The 14,331-nt window shown below is 35.9% G+C and overlaps 1 protein-coding gene across 5 annotated transcripts in view; it reads right to left on the reverse strand.

Moving 5' to 3' along the window:
• LOC141394579 (uncharacterized) overlaps window positions 1-14,331 on the reverse strand; it is an 87,567-nt gene that overhangs the window by 54,252 nt on the left and 18,984 nt on the right. Inside the window, exon 3 of one of the 5 annotated variants that reach the window (XM_073969204.1) lies at window positions 2,166-2,211. The exons of the other annotated variants lie outside the window; for them this stretch is intronic. The gene's annotated coding sequence lies outside the window, so the exon portion shown is untranslated. The remainder of the gene's footprint in view (window positions 1-2,165; window positions 2,212-14,331) is intronic. 5 annotated transcript variants of the gene reach the window in all.

The following is a 14,331-nucleotide window of genomic DNA, read 5'->3' on the forward strand; positions in this document are numbered from 1 at the left end:
TCTTTGAGAAAGGGTCTATAGAAGCACCCTTTCTATAACAAAGGGTCTATAGAACCACCCTTTCTTTGAGAAAGGGTCTATAGAAGTACCTTTTCCTTGAGAAAGGGTCTATAGAAGCACCCTTTCTTTGAAAAGGGTCTATAGAACCACAATTTCGTTGAGAAACGGTCTATAGAACCACAATTTCGTTGAGAAACGGTCTATAGAACCACAATTTCTTAGAGAAACGGTCTATAGAACCACTCTTTCATTGAGAACTGGTCTATAGAAACACCCTTTCTTTGAGAAAGGGTCTATAGAAGCACCCTTTCTTTGAGAAAGGTTCTATAGAAGCAACCTTTCTTTGAGAAAGGGTCTATAGAAGCGCCCTTTCTATAACAAAGGGTCTATAGAACCACCCTTTCTTTGAGAAAGGGTCTATAGAAGCACCCTTTCTTTGAGAAAGGGTCTATAGAAGCACCCTTTCTTTGAGAAAGGGTCTATAGAAGCACCCTTTCTTTGAGAAAGGGTCTATAGAAGCACCCTTTCTTTGAGAAAGGGTCCATAGAAGCACCCTGTCCTTAAGAAAGAGTCTATAGAAGCACCCTTTCTTTGAAAAAGGGTCTATAGAAGCGCCCTTCTTTGAGAAAGGGTTTATAGTATCACCCTTGCTTTGAGAAGGGATCTATAGAATCACCCTTTCTTTGAGAAAGGATCTATATAATTATCCTTTCTTTGAGAAAGGGTCTATAGAAGCAACCTTTCTTTGAGAAAGGGTCTATAGAAGCACCCTTTCTTTGAGAAATAGTCTATAGAAACACACCTGCTTTGAGAAAGGGTCTATAGCAGCACCCTTTCTTTGAGAAAGGGTCTATAGAAGCACCCTTTCTTTGAGAAAGGGTCTATAGAAGCACCCTTTCTTTGAGAAATGGTTTATAGAGCACCCTTTCTTTGAGAAAGGGTCTATAGATGCACCCTTTCTTTGAGAAATGGTCTATAGAAGAACTCTTTTTTTTTTTTGAGAAAGTGTCAATGGAAGCACCCTTTATTTCCGAAGGAGGGGACAGTTCTCTGAAGCGGTGATTGGTAAATTCTCTGAACCCTTGCCAATTAGCTTTTACGGAGTTTAGAAAAGTAGTGAGGTACGAAGTTATCAAGTCGGTTGGTCTGTTAACGGATACGGAGATGATAGGAAGGTGGTCCGAGCCAAGGGAAATGACGGGACACGACATTTATTAGACCGGGTGCCACAATGGTGGTGTGTGGTGAGCTGTGACAACCTCCTCTAATCCTGGCAGGGTATATTCGTTCAACGTGCAGAATATGGAGCTATCAATTTGCTCGGTCAGCTCTATATCCCTCGAATCATTACCTAGAACGGAATGGAAAGGCTAATGTTGTAACTATTGCCAACATTATGCTGAGGGGTATACTATTGCATCACGGTGGCACCCTACATATCCCATTATTCTCTCAAAATATTATTCCTGAAATCATATTTTTTTTCCTTTGTGCGCAATCCGCAAGTCCTTGGGGTAGTCTTTCCCAGCCAATTTAGATCATAAACTTTATTTTTTATGTTATTTCAATGTGTTTATAGCAAATATTATTAAATTAAATTGTTTAACAATTAATTCTTTATTACTGCCAAAATGAACAACAAATAATAACAACAATAGCGACAATCAAACGAAAACCTCCAACCTAGAAATGTAATATGCCACCCCCCAGGAATAGTAAAAATACACTGTAAATATGACAGTAAAATGACACCCAACATCAGGCCATCAAAAGTTTTGTTTTTGGACTAATCAACACCGTCCGTCATCATACCAACCAACCAACCCAGCAATAAAACTGTATATGATGATGACGCGTGACATTGTGGCGCCCAAAAAAAAAACACTGGTCGACCATCTGCTGCATTTATGTCATAGTAACTAAATTAAAACATATAAAATGTCTATTTAAGGGACATTTAAGTAATTATACACCGAGGGAAAAATGTCTATTATTTGTAGACATTTATGTGTCCAATAGCAAAGAAAATGAAATTAAGCAATGCCGTTACGGTTAACTGACGGTGGCGGTATTATCAAATGCTTAGAAATCGTATTTCTCCACAAAATTACCACAATTTAAATGGATTTTTATGAAGATGTATGTATGACAAATGTTTTACTTACTAATTAGAATTCTATCTGCGTCGGTGATTCTTTTATCGGTGATTACCTGAAATAAAAACATAGAATTTGTTTAAAATAATTGGCCCATCATGTGAATGTCAAATTTAGAGAGCGTCAAGAAAACAAGCAAACATAACTATTCTAGACCAGAGGTGAACACGAAGAGAGAGAGTATTACACAGGGTTTCGGAGTCGAGGTATTTTTGGCTCGACTCCGACTCCGACTCCAGGCGAGTTTTTTTCACGACTCCGACTCCAACTCAGACTCCGGGTCGACTCCGAGAGTGAGTGTAAGGACTACATGCAATAAAAACTATAAGCAATTACGATTTAGTGTGCTTAGCCTTAAAAGGAGACCAGTTGTAAAGCTCAATAAAAGCCATTTTTCATGATTTTTTCCGAGAAAACTACGTAACATTCGTCTACGAAACATTGTTTTTATTAAAGCATTTTGCGGTGCCAACTCTATCTCGAAAACTAATAAACCAATTGTCATATATTTTTGTGGCCGATTTCGAGAAAAACAAGGTTTATATGCTGCATACAAAATAAAATAAATTGTTCCCATCCAACGCTAATACTGAGGCAATATTGTTCCGATCGACTTAAACATTTGACCACATATTCTATGCTACTTATACTTTCTACTTTTTCTGAAATTTATAAATAGGGATCACCCCTTAAACTAAAATTCAGCGCTCACATTTTGAACTTTGGTGTGGAGTGGATAATTTTATTGAAATATTTGAGATATATTGTGTACACCACTCAGCACGTAGGCAGATGTTTTCGGAACTGAAAAATTAGAGATGAGATTTCGTGCATGAAAAATGTTGCTAGGAAAATTTTATGTAGGGTCGGTTCACTAGGACAAGAAATCGATGTTGTCATGTTTTTATTGTCCTTTATCACTTTTACCCGATCTTTTCTCATGAAAACTCTATGATTATGTATTTCATTTAATTTCGTATATGCAATTGATTGTGCAGAAAACTCGGACAGATTTTGTTATTTGAATATCTACATCTAAAGCCCTCATTGAGTATTTAGTGAATCCTAAATGAAAGATTCACCGTTTGTCAGACTTCTGATTATAGCGGAATGAATCTGTCGTTAACCAACAACGAATCTATGATGCCTAATTCAGAAGCGTAACCATCCGAATTGGGTATATAGTTAATAGATCATGCAAAATTTACCGAAATACATAAACATGCGTTTTTTTAGAAAGTAAAACTTTAGAAAGGGTAAACTGATAAAGGACAATGAAAACGTGACAATGTCAATTTCTTGGATTTGGGAAACCTACATATAATTTTCGGTGGAACATTTTTGTAGAAAATTTCATTTTGTTTTACTTTATGAGTTCAAGAACAAAAAGGACATGGAAGAAACTGAGCTAGAAGGACAGCATATGTATTTGACATAAAGGTTCCTCATTCCATTTAACTGAAAACATGTCATCTAAAAATGATGAAACAATATCTCCAAACAGAGAAATAAAGCTATTTTCTCAATGATTGATGAGGGTCAATCAAAAAAATCATTATGTCATGACTCAGAAATTTCAGCTATGGGATCCTTTGGGGTTCTCAATTGGGGCTTTCATTCCCAAAAGGAATTTTCCTCCCCCAGATCTTAACTTCCATTTTGTGTCACAGTGTATTCGGTAAGATTTCCCATAGAGACCACAATGTCTTTAATAGAAGACAATGATGACTTCTCATCAAAAACAAGATGAGAATACCAATAGACCTTTGTGAGAAGACCAGTAAGTCTTCTGACGAAAGGGGTTAAAGGTCCAATCTTAATTCGATTGATAGAACTTTACTATCAATTGGATCAACAAAATAGGGATCAATAGACTACACTTCAGAGGATATTAAATATCCTGTGAATTGTCCTTTAACTTAGTATAATATATAATTTGCATATATATTTTCTTATACCTTTCTTTTAACATAAATAATGATTTAAAAAAAATGTTCTTGTACCAAATTTAAGGTTATATATCTATAACGTGGGAAAAATTTTGCCCGGAGTCGGAGTCGAGTTATTTTATTCGACTCAGACTCCGACTCCGACTCCAGCAAAATTGCTCGACTCCGACTCGTAGACTCCGACTCCGACTCCGAAACCCTGGTATTACATTATGTTCGTGTGTGGGGAGACTTAATTTAAATTAAAGGTCTGTGCATGCCTGTTCTAGACGTTGGACATCATCTTTGTGCTTTCACGGTTAATTCTAATCGCAATTGCAGAGTTCAAAAAAAAAAAAATGAAAATTCTTTTATTGGGCTATTTTGAAAATAAAATTGAAAAAAAAGAATCCGTAGTGTTGTCCGATTCATGGCAAAAACGGTGCATTTTTCGTAAAAAACATCCGTTCTCATAAACAACGTGTTTTGACAAACCGTCATATTACTCAGACCACCATTCCATCATTGTCTCCGTTAACACACTCAACTTCATAACCTATGACCGCCGTGCTATTTAAACCATGAGAAAGCTGATTGGCAAGGGTACGGAGTAGATATGAGCACGTGTGGTGTCGTGAATAGGTCGTGTCGTGCCTTCTCAAAAAAAAAAATTATTTCGGGTACTCATGCTTTTTTGTAAAGTAAAACACGAACGAAACATGCGTGTCACGATCGTCTCTAATTTTTGGGGTTCAAATAAGCACTAAAATCGAACAATCTGTTACGCCAGGTTATGTCCGTGCATATTTATTTAGGCACGTGTCCATCTCTTGTTCAAAGAACTGTACGTTGCGGTAGTTAAAATGTAGAACGTTGCCGTAGTTAAAATGTTTTGCGAAAGGATCGTGCAAGAAGGGGAGGAGGAGTACTAGCCTTATATACCAGTCTGACCAGTACAGACGTATTTCGCGTGAGCTTCATTCTAGAATATATGGAAGCAGCAGTAAACTGCGGTACAGCGGGCAAAAACTTTCCTTTGATGTGTCCTGGCAAGCCGTCATTCCGCACTCTCAAATCCGGGAAAGAAGGATGATAGAACGCCTGTTACTTTCAACGAAGTGACAGTGATATATTCCAGGAGGTGCACCTGTTATTTTAGCCGGTAGTTTATAGAGCACCCCTAGAGTGATACGCCGAAGAGCGATGTTGCTGATGTCATGCGAAACGCGAAAGCATTGAGCTCACACGTAATCTCAGTGGTAATGCTTAAGCAACTGGATGAAACCGGGCTTGAATATTTAACAATTGTCCTCAATCTATCGTTAGCCACAAATAGTGTATCAGAAGTCTGGAAAGTTGGAAGAATAGTCCCGCTATTGAAGGATGCCAGCAGAGGCGAATCGTGCGCCAGTAGCGAAGATTCTAGAGGTGCTATTCCTCCCTGTTTCCCAGTTGACCAACATCAGCATAGATTGCGGAAAATGAACAGCATTACACGTCATATCCACACACATTAATAGAGGGTTGAACCAGAACAGGCCATACGACCGAACAGTCATGATGGTTCTTCACCTATTGTTCTTCACCTTGAAGTCGCTGGCTGGCCGTTGACAAAGAAACTTTTTTTAAATCTTATAAGCTACAAGCAGCCAATGTGGTATGTAAATCTTAGATATGCAAGAATATACAAAATTGTCAGAATGTCGCTCTGAGGACTGCAACATGGTGCCCTTTAATGACACCGGTGAACTATCTTCATGAGGAGGCGAAGATGCCACCGGTTCATCAGCACACGCAGGAACGTCAGGAAAAATCTTCATGATTTAGAGAGGGTATAAATGAGAATCTCCAGAACAACGAGTCTTCTCGAAATATTTTTTTAAGTAAGCGTGTAAAATAAGGTATTATAAAATATATTGTTGGAGCAACCATATATATTTCTTTTTGGATAATATCGCCGTGAGCATCGCCACCACTACCTAATGGACAGACTTCCCTCGCCCAGGAACGTCAGGAGAGATCTTTGTGATCTAAAGAGAGTATAAATGAGAATCTCTAGATCAATGAGCCTTCTCTAAATAATATTTCTAAACAAACATATTCAATAAAAAAGGTATTGTAAATATGTAAGAATATATATTGTTGGGGCAAGCATATATATTGTTTATAAACACCATAATACAACAAAAATAAGAGAATTAATTAAACAAAATATATGGTTGATCCAACAATATATATTTTTAAATATTTACAATACTCCTTTTTTGCTTTTAGAATAGGGTTCAAAAATATTCCTTATCTGCATGTGGTCATGGCGAGGGTTTCTTCGTGGAAGTCTCCACAGATTTTTGGAAGTTCAGTAAGTTGAGTGGAGTATTTTACGGCTGTAATTGAGGCTTTCCGATGTAAGAATATATATTGTTGGAGCAAGCATATATATTGTTTGAAACACCATAATACAACAAAATATATGATTGATGCAAAAATATATTTTTAATATTTACAATACTCTTTTTTGTGTTATTTATATCGAGACCTTTACATGTGGTGCTGCTATCTACAACATTTTTGTGACGTCAAACCCCAGCAAAATAAATTGGAAGTAGTGCAATGTAGACTAGTTCTTTCACGGCATGTTTTTATGCAGTTCAAACGGAGTCGTGAAAAAGGCACTCCATTCCTCACATTTTAACCGCATTTGGATGCAATCCAAAGAATCACATCCATTTGTCACATTTTAACAACATCTGGAGGTAGTTCAACGGAGTCGTGAAAAAGGCACTCCAATTCCTCACAATTTAACAGCATCCGGATGCAGTGCAAACGGAGTCGTGAAAAAAGCACTCCGTTCACTGCATTTTATTTGCTGTTGTTAGAGATCCCTACATGTACATAAATCAGTTTGTACATCTCTACAGCAGCGGAATACATTTCAAAAAAGAGATAATCGTGTTAACATTTCCAAACATTTGTAAATACAAACTAAATAATATTTAATTTGTGAACATTTTTCCGGTAACTCACGAGAAGAAAATTTCCCAATGGAGTGCTGTTGGAGTACATGTCGAAATCTTAACTAGAGATGGGAAGACAATATCAAATCCATTTAGCAGATGAAGCAAAAGCACTTAAGCTTGGATTAAATGAAGAGCGGAGGAAACACACATGTTTGCGATTGAATTCAATAGAGAATTTTCATAACTGGTGTATAATTTAATAAATTTATTAATATTTTTGTTTTACACAAATAATAAATGCATTTTATTTTGTTATTCAAAACACGTGTTCTGGACTGCCTCCTATTCTACACCAAAGGGTCAGTTAAAATGCAATGCCAAAGGGTCAGTTAAAATGCAGTGCCAAAGGTTCAGTTAAAATGCAATGCCAAAGGGTCAGTTAAAATGCAGTGCCAAAGATTCAGTTAAAATGCAATGCCAAAGGGTCAGTTAAAATGCGGTGCAATGGAGTGCCTCTTTCCGGGGTCACTCTCTTGTAAAAATCATGAGTGAAAATGCATAATTTGATCCACTTCCAAATCACTTGTAGATATCATTTAACTGCCTCTTTGGAGGCAAACTTTTCGCTGGGACTCTATCAGTCTCATTTTGTTGTCAGATGTTTCACGGAGGACGCTGAAATTTAACGACAATTGGTTTAAAGATCCTTTCCAATTTTGACATTAAAATCGCCTAGAATTATTTTAATATCATAGACAGGAAACCGGTTATTTGTTTTTCCTAGGCGCTCCCAAAATATATTTTTTGTTCTGCTTGTCTATGACTTCGGATAGGGTATGGACACTGATAAGTATAATGTTGATGAATATAGTTATTTACGAATTGATGCTACTGTTTCATCAAGCGAGTTGAATCTGGAAACGAGATGTTTTGTTGGCCTCTGGTCAGCTAGAAACCCCAACCCAAGTCATATATCTACCAGGAGTGCAAACATTCCAGAGGCATATTCGCAGATCATGGTCATTTAAAGGGGTCCTCAACTAAAGAGGGGGTTGTTTCTCATTTTCTTTGGATCAAATTAAGTTTTTGACTTTGCCGTGTTTAGCAGTTAGGACCGTTCCGTGGTTGCTTTTATCTCCTACTTTACCCCGCCCACTGCAGCTGTTTAATTGTCCATGACTTATTTGATTCATAGTCACCCAATGTATCTGCTGAACACTCTACTATTGACAACCTGTGGCTGAGACGAAGTCCAGATCTTCCTTTCCACTAACTAATGAATAATGTTTCAATCAAAATTTCAATGGCTCTAGACCTTCAAAAACGATTTCTAATCGTAAATTTAACGTGAGTTATCTCAAAAATATTTGTCAAAATTTCACAAGGCCTCTGTGAAATGTGAAATTATGACGGCCAACATGCCACCACCACTGACTGATATACCAAAATGGTTAACAAACTTTTTTTCTTTCAACATTCATCTATTTATAGATCAATTTTCTCGATTGTATAAAATACAACAACTACTACAATGTTAATAATAATAATGGAAAAAATGTTGTAACAGTGGCCAAAAACAACAATGTAAACACGAGTGAAACACCAAACAAGTGAGGAAAGAAGTGGGGAGTTTAGTAAACGTTGTGTTAAAAATATGTTTCTCTTTATCAGCGATTTTTTATTTATTTGGTTTGTATCTTCATTCAAGTGTGTTTAAAAAATCAACTTTTTTGTTGATTTTGTGTATTTGTTCAATTATCTTTTAGTAATTTATTTATTTTCTAAATATATGATTTATTGGAATTTTTTTTTTTTTTTTGAAAATTTTAATTAAACTGAAGAGAAACAAAAAGAATGAAACGGCTATTTATTCATTGCACACAATGAATGATAATGAATTTTTGTTTGTTTGTTTTATGATTGGCTGTTGATGATAACACAGCCTGTCAAATGTCATAACTTCATCGTGTTTTTTTTCTTGATTTGGCTATGCAAATATTTTGTCTAATTTGTCAAAACAAAGTTTGAAATGCAGCGTTGACATAAAATGAACAGCAAAAAGATGTGACGGATTAAAGGATAAATTTAAAACGTGGGCTAATCGAAATTGATTAAGATCTATCTTCATAATCACTAGACATCGGATTTTTGCATGTTTTTTATTTCTCATCCGATTGGACTCAAATTTTGGATCTAGGCGTTTTGAGGGTCAATTTTTCGATATTTGGGGTCATATCAAAAATATGCAAAAAATATGCAAAAAATATGCCAAAAAATATGCAAAAAAAAAATATGCAAAATATGCAAAAAAAAATATGCAAAATATGCCAAAAATATGCAAAATATGCAGAATATGCAAAATATGCAAACAGTTTTTGGTCGAAAATCGTCAAAAAAGTCGTAAAATTTACAATTAAAGTTGGAAAAAATCATCAAAAAAAACTTTAAAGTGTCCTAAATTAAGACTGTTGGCCATTTAACGTCGATTTTTTGGCAGATTATTGTGTTATTGATACCTCTTACGACGGTGTGGTGTAGGGTATATGCTATTGTAATACTATTTTTATACCCTCCACCATAGGATGGGGGTATATTAAGTTTGTCACTACGTTTGTAACTACTCGAAATAATCATTGTAGACCCCACAAAGTATATATATTCTTGATCAGCGTGCAATTCTACATCGATATAGCCATGTCCGTCCGTCTGTCCGTCTGTCCGTCTGTGGAAATCACTCTAGCGTCCGAACGGATTGACGTAGGTTGATGAAATTTTGGAAAAATATGTTATATTTACGTAGGACTTTTGGTATTGAAAGCGGGCTATGTAGGTCCACGCTTTCGTATAGCCCCCATACAAAATGACGCGTGACGCGTCGTTCTTTTAAGGAATTTTTAAGATATTTGGCCCATTTTACCACCGAATTGGTTGTAATTTGGTACTTTGTGTCTCCAGAGGCCAAAAAATATTCCTACCAAAGTTGGGTTATATAGGTCCACGTTTTGGTATAGCCCCCATATAAGGTCCCATATAAAGTACGCGTCATTTTAATATATTTTGAATGTATTAGACCCATTTGACCACAGAATTGGTTGTAATTTGGTATTTTGTGTCTTCAGAGGCCAGAAAACATTCCTACCAAAGTTGGGTTATATAGGTCCACGTTTTGGTATAGCCCCCATATAAGGCCCCATATAAAGTACGCGTCATTTTAATATATTTTGAATGTATTAGACCCATTTGACCCCAGAATTGGTTGTAATTTGGTATTTTGTGTCTTCAGAGGCCGGAAAACATTTCTACCAAAGTTGGGTTATATAGGTCCACGTTTTGGTATAGTCCCCACATAAGACCCCTTATAAAGTACGCGTCATTTTAATATATTATGAATGTATAAAACTTCCCCCAGAAATTTGTAGGTATAGGTCCACGCCATCATATAGCCCCCATAGAACGGTACCTTCCGAATTTCGGTATTTTGAAGGTAGTGGCCACATTAATCCACCGAAGTGGCTGAAATTTGTGGTGGAGGGTATAAAAAGTTCGGCCCGACCGAACTTAACGCTTTTCTTACTTGTTATTGTTAAACTATGGAAAAATATAAAATTTGATACAATATCAATCATTTTATGTAAATTTAATATTTTCTTTGTCTTAGTTTGTAGGTTTAGGCTGGTTTTAACTCAAAGGGAAGAAATCGATGTCGGATTTTTTAGGCGGGGGTGCCGCCTAAACCTTTTTACTTAGATTGGATTTTATATAGATTTAAGATTAAGATTGCCAATTGAGCATCATTGGAATAAGTTAACACGTCCTACTGGAGCCTCGAACAGTTAAAGCTATTTGCCCGTATTATGCATTAAATTAAAGGTCATTCTGTTTATTTTATATTCAAAAACAAAACGCGTAAGTATTACTGAATTCGAGATAGAAAGCCAGTGTCCCGATTAACGTGACTACGTACGCCTTAGGGTGAAAATGGAGCCTATCTGGGCATAGCCGACTACTTGGAGAACGCATTGTTTTAGTTGTTCGTCCTTTGTAATTAATTGGTTGTAATCTGTGGTGAGCTCGACTCGGAGTTAATGTGACTTTTTTATGAATTTCGAACAGTTGTTCTTTTGTAAGTTTGGGTCGAATATTTCCGGAGAAGTTTCCATCTTCGCTTTGTTAAGATTTTTGTCGCCATTTGACTCTTTATGGTGTTTTGCACTGTCGGATCAAACAATACCAAGCCAACAAGTTCAGGACTAAGATACCACAGGTGATTTATCATTTTTTATTTCCTTTTTCTGTCTATGTTTTCGTATTTCAATAGATTTTCAATGAGGTCTAGGTCTTCTTTTGATGCTAAACGCTTCGTAGAATCTGAAGAACCATCTGTCCCGAAAATAATCAAGCGCAGCTTCAACGAAAACTCCTAACCATGAAATTGTCATTGCTGTTGGATCCCTGTAAAGTGTCCTATAGGAACGTTAGTCGTATCATTTTTTCTACAGTAGAAGCTCTCGGAGAGGACCCCAACAAATATATGATCTTTAGAAGCTTTATCCGTTTATTCCGGAGAATAAACAGTGAAAAATACTAGCAACAACTTCAAGAAAGATACCCCGAAACAAGGCTATTTGCGTGCACTGGCATGGAAAACTATTACCAGGTATTCCCAAAACAGTGCAGAAATAACGGGTTGCTGTTCTGGTATCATCTGGTATGGGGGTAAAGAACAACTCCTGGGCGTTCCTGAAACTGACAGTAGCTCAGGGGAGAAACAAGACTTAGCAGTGTACGAATGCCTAGAATAATGGGGTCTTACCAGCTTGAGCAGATGTTAAGTCGAGAGCTTCTGTACCTGCGTACAGATTTATAAGGAGTATTGTTGAGAGGGATTTTTGACTGCAAGTTTGGCAGCACATCCGGACATCAAACAAACATATTCACGCGATTTCTATAAGAATAGTCTGCGATTGACAAATCCAAGTTCGATGTAGGCGAGAATGTTTTAAAACTACTTCCCAGCTGACTTCCCGAGAACAAGAGGTCGTAGAAGCACTTTGTGTTTTCATCTTTCGAGCCCGGTTTAACGCCCAGAACGTTTCTTATTTTGTATAAAAGAACAACAACTGAGTGTTATAAATGAGAGTGTGGGTTATTGATTTTACAAAACCTATAATGAACAAGATAATGGTTATGTAGATATAATATTGAATGGATTGGGTAAACATAATCAATAGGTTGGAGGATTAGAGACAATAGATTGAGTTTAATACAACAAATAGTGAAAGCGAAATTCAGAAATATTTTTTAGGTCCAAAAAAAGACCTAAACCGCATTGAAGATTTATTGAAATACGAAACAAGTATCAGATAAAGGAAATAACAAAATGATATATCATCTGTGGTATCTTAGTCCTGAACTTGTTGGCCTGATCTGATAGTTCAAACCACCGTAAAGAGCCAAATGCTACAAAAATCTTAACAAAGCAAGCAGAAGAAGATGAAAAAAACCATACTAATAGTACGGTTACATTAGCGTTTTTATGCCGGGTTAACTCACTTCGAGAGGATTTATTTTACGTTTGCGCTATGGAATTGACATTTGAAATCCAAATCCACTGGATTAATCCGGCTAAGTGTAAGCGGGGTATAACAAAAGAACAACTGCCGAAATTTCCAGAAAAACTCTACCAGGGGTAATTACAGGGTATACTTACTTGTTGTTCAAGAGATTAAGCATTAACTCCGAATTTCTTGAAAAAGATCCTGTAACTTGACCGCAGAACATCAATTATCAGGAAGGGTAAAGGATGTTAAACAACTTGAAAGTTGTGAACGACATAGCAGTGCAAGGAGTTGAGTTCATCACCAAGTAGTCATCTTTACCCAGATGTCTCCAAAATCACATTATATCAGCCCCTTAAATAAATTTAAATATGAACAAAATGTAAAAGACATTTGTTTTCATTCCCAAAAATTGATAATATGGGAAGAAATATTGCCACAATTTTTAATTCAAATGCAAGCGTTTTATTTGAGAGATTTAATCATTAAAAATATTTTCTAGTTTTAAGTGCATTTGTAAATAAAACACTGTAACTTATTTTTTTAACTATTTTTTATTTTTAACTTTTCAGCATTTAATTTTTTTGACCACTGTGAACCTCATAACAAAATTATAGCCAATTTAGGCCGAAAATGTAGATAAAAACTTTAAAATACCTGAAATCGTGTTGTACCGTTATATAGGGGCTATACCAAAACCTAGAGCTGAGTCCAACATTTTTAGTGAGGAAGTTTCTGTACCATTGGGAACCCCAAATGCCAAGTTATAGCCAATTCGGCCTAAAAATTTAACCAGAATCCTTAAAATACTTTAAATCGGTTGGTACCGCTATATGGGGGCTCTAAGAAAACAATGGACCCATATTGGTTTTGGTTTCATATTCAAGTATTGTTATCCAAGTCTGAAAAGTGTGCAAAGTTTTAGTTCGATTGGTCAACTACAACTGTGTGGAAAATAAGTTACTAGATTTGAACTAAACAGACACAAAAGCAAGTTAAATTAAACACTGTAAAAAGGGTTTTTTCACAATAGACTCCATTTTCACCCTAAGGCGTTTTCGCGACATTGGCTTTATTATCTTGAATTCAGTATTACTTTCGTATTTTGTTGTTCGGCAAGAAATATTAAGAATAGTGTGGCATTTAATTTAATGCATAACACGGGCAAATAGTTTTAACCGTTTCATAGATATGGGTAGCTGAAGTCGTCAAATAGCCAAAAAGTCGAGATTTTCATAACTACGAGGACCCAGTGGCATGTATTAACATATTCCAATTGTGCTCAAACTTAAACAATCTTAATATCTAACCAAACTAAATACTTTAGGGGAGTGCCGCATAAAAAATCCGACATCGATGTTTTCCCTTTGAGTTAAAACCAGACTAATGCAACAAATTAAGACAAAGAAAATATTGAATTTTAAATAAAATATTTGACAATTTATCAAATTTTATATTGTTTAATAGGTTAATAATAAAAAATGGTGTTACAATATACATATAACCATATTTTTATATCCACACTGTGGTGAGGGGTCTCAATAGCATAATAATCTGCTAAAAAGCGACGTTAAACGGCCAACAATTTTAATTTAGGACACTTTGATGATTTTTCCCAACTTTAATTGTCAATTTTACGACTTTTATGACGATTTTCGGCCAAAAACTGTTTGCATATTTTGCATATTTTTTGCATATTCTGCATATTTTTTGCATATTTTGCATATTTTTT

This window comes from Musca autumnalis, unplaced genomic scaffold (assembly GCF_047663935.1).
Source record: "Musca autumnalis isolate F117 unplaced genomic scaffold, ASM4766393v1 scaffold_2, whole genome shotgun sequence".
Taxonomy (NCBI): Eukaryota; Metazoa; Arthropoda; class Insecta; order Diptera; family Muscidae; genus Musca; species Musca autumnalis.